This window comes from Galeopterus variegatus, unplaced genomic scaffold, assembly GCF_000696425.1.
Source record: "Galeopterus variegatus unplaced genomic scaffold, G_variegatus-3.0.2 Scaffold3172, whole genome shotgun sequence".
NCBI lineage: Eukaryota > Metazoa > Chordata > Mammalia > Dermoptera > Cynocephalidae > Galeopterus > Galeopterus variegatus.
In genome coordinates, this window is record NW_007729283.1 from 89622 (window position 1) to 95621 (window position 6000).

The 6000-nt window shown below is 36.5% G+C and overlaps 1 protein-coding gene across 1 annotated transcript in view; it reads left to right on the plus strand.

Moving 5' to 3' along the window:
- LARS2 (leucyl-tRNA synthetase 2, mitochondrial) overlaps nucleotides 1-6000 on the plus strand; it is a 186647-nt gene that overhangs the window by 41704 nt on the left and 138943 nt on the right. The gene's annotated exons all lie outside the window — the stretch shown is intronic.

The window sequence follows — 6000 nt, forward strand, 5'->3', positions numbered from 1 at the left end:
TTTTAGCCTTTATTCCCTGTTGTTGTCGTGGTTTGGGAGCAGTACCCTTTTTCCATCCGAAACATGCAGACTCCTGCCTGAAATTATTTTCAAAGACAGCATGATCTGTATGATTACAAAGTGAAAATTATTATTGCTTTAAGGCCTTTACTACCTTGGCACTATATTTACGTAAAGGACTAGATGTCTGATAGGAAAGTCTGAACTACAAGGAATAATAATGAGGCTTCTAGAATAATAGAAAGATATATTTTTTAATGTTTTTATTTTAAAAGAATTTAAAGAATAGCTTAAAACAAAAAGAACTTGGGGGCAAGTGAGTGCCTGAAAACATGGCTGGGAAGATTCCGGTTGTGAGAGCTTGGAGCTGCAGTTGCCTTGACAACATGTAACAGGCACTCGAAGTGTTTGACTCTCTAAGTCCTCTTTTAAGTCCTCACAGAAGTGAAGCAGTTTGTTTGGCAGATCTCTGGCTCTGGATTACTTATTCTCCCTCACTCTCAGAAAATTATTCTTTTCCTAGAGGCTTTTCCTTTGGTTGGGACTGGAAGTTGGGAGGGGCAAGGCAGCACCTTTGATTTGGGGAAATGATTTAGCAGCTTATCTTTCAGTGCTCACCTCTTTATAGGAAGGTTGATGCTGGGGCATAAGGTGAGTGTTCAGTGCTGTGGTCAGTAGTTTTGAGACTGGGACCACATCTCCAAATAGGTGGCACACATGCGGTTGACCTCACGTAGAGCTGTCCAGCTCATGCTTGCCAGCCTGAAACTTGCAAAGCATGTTTTTTGTTGCCTCAGCCAAGATGGCATTCTTGGACTCTTCAGTCCTAGTTAGGAGGTCTTCTGGGGCTACTCAGTAAATGTGGTTCTTCAAGGAAATCATTTGTTTTGCACCACCTAGCTGGTGGTCATGAGCCCAGTCAGGTCATCCCTATCAAGGATGCACAGTTTGGCTAGTGGAATAGAGTTTCCCAGTTTAACGCTTGTTAAGTGCTTTCAGGAGATGGGATCTTGGCTCATCTAGGAAGCCTGGGTTTTGGTGATGGATCTTGCCATTAGCATAGGGTGGGCATGATCTATTGCCCCTCTGAGCCTCAGCTTCTTTCCAAGGAATGCTTCTTGTCATTACTGGGAGAGATTAGATCACTCTTTAAATGCCTTAGAAAATAAGAATACAAAACCTGTGTCTCCATGGCTGAATGGCTGAATGAAGCCAACAGACAGTCTTGCACATCAGCCAGGTAGAATCGTTGATAGAATGGGTGAGTGACTATAGTTGTATGGATACAGTGAGCTGTAAGTGTGTTGGGAAGCAATATCTAAAAGGTCTTGAAGATGATGTTGTTACTCCATGAAAATAATGAGGATTATTTTTGCATATACTTACACCAGTGGTTCTCAAACTTTGGCAATCATCAGAATCACCAAGAGGGCTTGTTAGAGCATAGATTTCTGGGCCACACCCCCAGAGTTTCTGATTCAGTAGGTCTGTGGTTTTATTTTTCTGTTTGGAGAAAATAATTTCAGCAGTGATCATGCTCCCAAACCTTATTAAGCAGGAATCAAAATATAGGCTCATCATCAATTCTTCCTGACGTTATGATAGAACATAAATGAATAATAAAAATGAATTATTTAAAAATAGGCAACATTTTTACAAATACATGAGTTATTTTTATAATTTTCTTTCACTGTGCAGTATTATATATATATATAGACTAGAGCACAAAACATATATGGGTAGCTTTATAAATTATTGTAATGTATAGCTACCACCTAGATTAAGAAATAAAACATCACCAGCACCCAAAAGCTCAATGTGTGCACTCTTTCAATCACAGTTCCATCCCTGTTAACTACAGATAATCACTATTCTGACATTTATGGTCATTATTGCCTTGTTTTTAATATTGTTTTACCACCTACATATGTGTTTCTTTTGTAGTTTTTTCTACATGACTTTTTCATTATGGTAACATTCACATAACATAAAATTTACTATCTTATGTCTCCAGTTTAGTGGTATTCAGTACATTTATATTGTTATGCAATCATCACCATCATCCATCTCCAGAATTCTTTACCTACACATATTTTTTTAAAGTTACATAAATAGAATTACATAGTATGTGTTCTTTGGTGTCTAGCTTCTTTAGCTCAACATTTTTTCTCCAACTTTTTATTGTAAAAATCAAAAATTTTCAGACATTCAGTAAGGTTGAAAGAATAGTACAATGAACATTCATATGCTCTCCACCTAGATTCAGCATTTGTTTCTATATTTGCTTTGTCTCTTTATTTATAATATATGTATATATGTGTATATACATATATGTGCATGTATGTATATATAACCGCACAAGCACGAGGGTACTTCAAAATATTCATGGAAAAAACAGAATTGAAAAATAATTCGAATCTCTTCAGGAATGTTTTGCAGTACCCTCATATATATATTTTTTCATTTTTCCCCCTGAATTATTTGAATGTAACTTGTAGACATTGTGACACTTCATCTCTAAGTACCTCAACATTGCTATGTGAAGAATTAGGACATTCTCCCACATACACAATACCAGTTTGACAACTAAGAAAATTAACAGTAATTTACAATATTTATTAATTAACAGTAATTAACAATAATTCCATAATGTTATCTAATATCCTGTCCATATGTGAATTTCCCATTGTCCCAAGAATGTCTTTCATAGCTGTTTTTCATCTAAACAAGGCCCATGTATTAGTTTCCTATTGCTACTCTGACAAATTACCACAAACTTACAATCTTAAAACAACATAAATTTATTATCTCACAGTTTCTGTAGGTCGGAAGTTTGGGTGGGCTTGACAGGGTCCTATGCTAGAGTCTTACAGGGCCAAAACCAATGTGTCAGCAGAGCTGTGATTCTCTAGGGGAGAAATCCACTTCCAAGCTCACTCAGGGTGTTGGCTGAATTCATTTCCTTGGCAATTGATTGTGGAATGGTCCCCATTTCCTTTCTGGCCATCAGCCAGTGGCCAATCTTTGCTTCTAGAGGCTACCAGCATTTCTTCTCAAGCTTCCACACGGCCCTCTCCAGCAGTGCATTCCCTCTCAGGCCTCAAATCTCTCTGACTCGAGCAAAATAAAGATCTGTGCCTTTTACATGCTTATATGATTACATTGGCCTCACCTGGATAATTTAGGACAATCTTCTTATTTACATCTGCAACAGTCTTTTTGCCACTTAACTACAGTATTTACAGGTTCAAAGGATTAGGGCATGGACATCTTTGGGGGAGCCATTCTGCCTACTGCATCTCCCTAAAATTTTTATTTTTTAGTGGTTGTCTTGGAATGAATGCTTGTGTCCCCCTAAAATTCATATATAGAAGCCCTAATCCCTAATGTGATGGTATTAGGAGTTAGAGCTTTTGGGAGATAATTAGCTTTAGGAGAGGTCCTGAGGGTGGAGTCCTCATTATGGGATTAGTGCCCTTATAAGAAGAGACCAAAGAGCCCACTCCCTCCCCTCTTCCCCAATCTCTCCCTGCCATGTAAGGAAACAATAAGAAGACAAACTTCTGCAGGTCCTTATCAAGAACCAAATAGCTGGCACCTTGATCTTGGGTTTCCCAGGCTTAAGAACTGTAAAAAATAAATTCTGTTGTTTAAACTATCTAGTCTATACTATTTTGTTATAGCAACCCGAACTGACTAAAAAAAATGGTTTGTTCCTCCAGTTTTTGTTTTTTACCTGACTTAAGAGACTAATATATTTAGAAAAGCACAATTGTTAGTCTAAAAGCTAGTATTATTGTAACTGTAGTTTGTAACTCCACATTTTGTTTTCTACATAATTTAAGAGAAGGATGCATTATATAAAACAATGATTACTTTATGTTTATGTACACAATGTAGAAAGATATAATTCTGTGACATCAAAAATTGAAATGGGTAGGGATAGAGCTGTAGGAGCAGAGTTCATGTACGTTACTGAAGTTGAGCTATTATAAATTCAAATTAGAATGTTATAACCTTTGGATGTTAAGTATATATTAAATATGTATGTATGTTTAACAGGCATGTATAGGATATTCTACACAACAACAGAATACACATTTTTCTCAAGTGCACATGGGATATTCTCCAGGATAAATTATATATTAGGCCACAGATCAAGTCTCAATAGACTTTAAAAAGCAGATGTCATACAAACTATCTTCTATGATCACAGTGGTATGAAGTTAGAAACTGATAACTGAAGGAAAACTGGAAAATTCAAAGATTTGTGGTAAACAACACACTCTTAAACAACAAACAGATTAAGGAAACAATCACAAGAGAAATTAGAAAAAACTTACAAATGAATGAAAATGAAAACAGAGCATACCAAAACTTATGGCACAGAACAAGAGCAGTGCTAAGGGGGAAATTTATAGCTATAAATACTTACATTAAAAAAACAAGAAGGACCTCAAATCAACAATCTAACTTTACACCCTAGGAAAGTAGAAAAGAAGAACAAAATCAATGAAACTAAAAGTTGGTTCTTTGAAAAACTTAACAAAAGATAAGCCTTTAGCTAAATTGACTAAGAAAAAAAGAGAGAAGACTCAAATTACTAAAAATATAAATGAAAGTAGGGACATTACTACCAATCCCATACAAATAAAAAGAATTATAAAAGAGTATTGTAAACAATTATACACCAACAAATTGGATAGCCTTAATGAAATGGACAGATTCCCAGAAATGCAAAACTAAATCATGAAGAAATAGAAAATCTGAGTAGATCTATAACTAGTAAGTGAATTGAATCAGTAATAAAAAATCTCCTGACAAAGAAAAGCTCTGAACCTGAGAGCTTCAGTGATGAAGTCTACCAAACACTCAAAGATGAACTAAGACCAGTCCTTCCCAATGTTTCCAAAAAGGTGAAAAGGAGCAAACAATTCCTAACTCATTCTATGAGGCCAACTTGCCCTTATACCAAAGCCAGACATACTACAAGAAAACTACAGACCAAATCCCTTATGAACACTGATGCAAAAATCTTCAACAAAATACCAGTAAATTGAATTCAGCAGCATATTAAAAGGATTATACAACACGACCAAGTGAGATTTATCCATGGAATGCAAGCATGGTTCAACATAGGAAAATAGGTCAATGTGATATACCATATTAACAAATTGAAGGGAGAAAAACATAGGATTATCTTAATTGACACAGGAAAAGCATTTGACAAAATTCAACACCCTTTTATGATCAAAACACTCAACAAACAAGGCATAGAAGGAAACTCCCTCAGCACAATAAAAGCCATATATGAAAAACCCATAGTGACCTTTTTGGTGGTGAAAGAGAGCTTTTCCTCTAAGGTCAGGAACAAGGCAAGGATAAATGCTTTTGCCACTTACATTTTAAAAATAATGTAAGTTCGACATAGTACTGGAAGTCTTAGCCAGAGTAATTAGGCAAGAAAAAAAAAATGAACAGCAGATGAACTGGAAAGGAAGAAGTAAAATTATCTCTGTAGATGATATGATCTTATATGTAGAAAACCCTAAAGATTGCATCAAAAAAACTGTTAAAACTAATAAATGGGGCCGGCCCGGTGGCGCACTGGATAGTGCGCCGCTTGGGAAGCGCGGCGGCGCTCCCGTCCGAGGGTTCGGATCCCACATACAGACCGGTCCCCGCTCACTGGCTGAGCGGGGCGCGGGAGCAATACCGAGGGTTGCAATCCTGTTGCCGGTCCTGGTCTGGTATGGGGGCGACACTGAGGGTTGCGGTCCGTTGCCGGGCCCGGAAAAAAACAAAAAAAAAAAAAAAAAAAAAAAACTAATAAATGAATTTGGCAAAGTAGCAGGATACAGAGTCGACCCACAAAAATCAGTTGCATTTATATACACTAACAATGAGCAACCTGAAAAGGAAATTAAGCAAATAATTCCATTTACAATAGAATCAAAAAGAATAAAATGTTTACTAACAAAATAATTTTATTTTCTTATA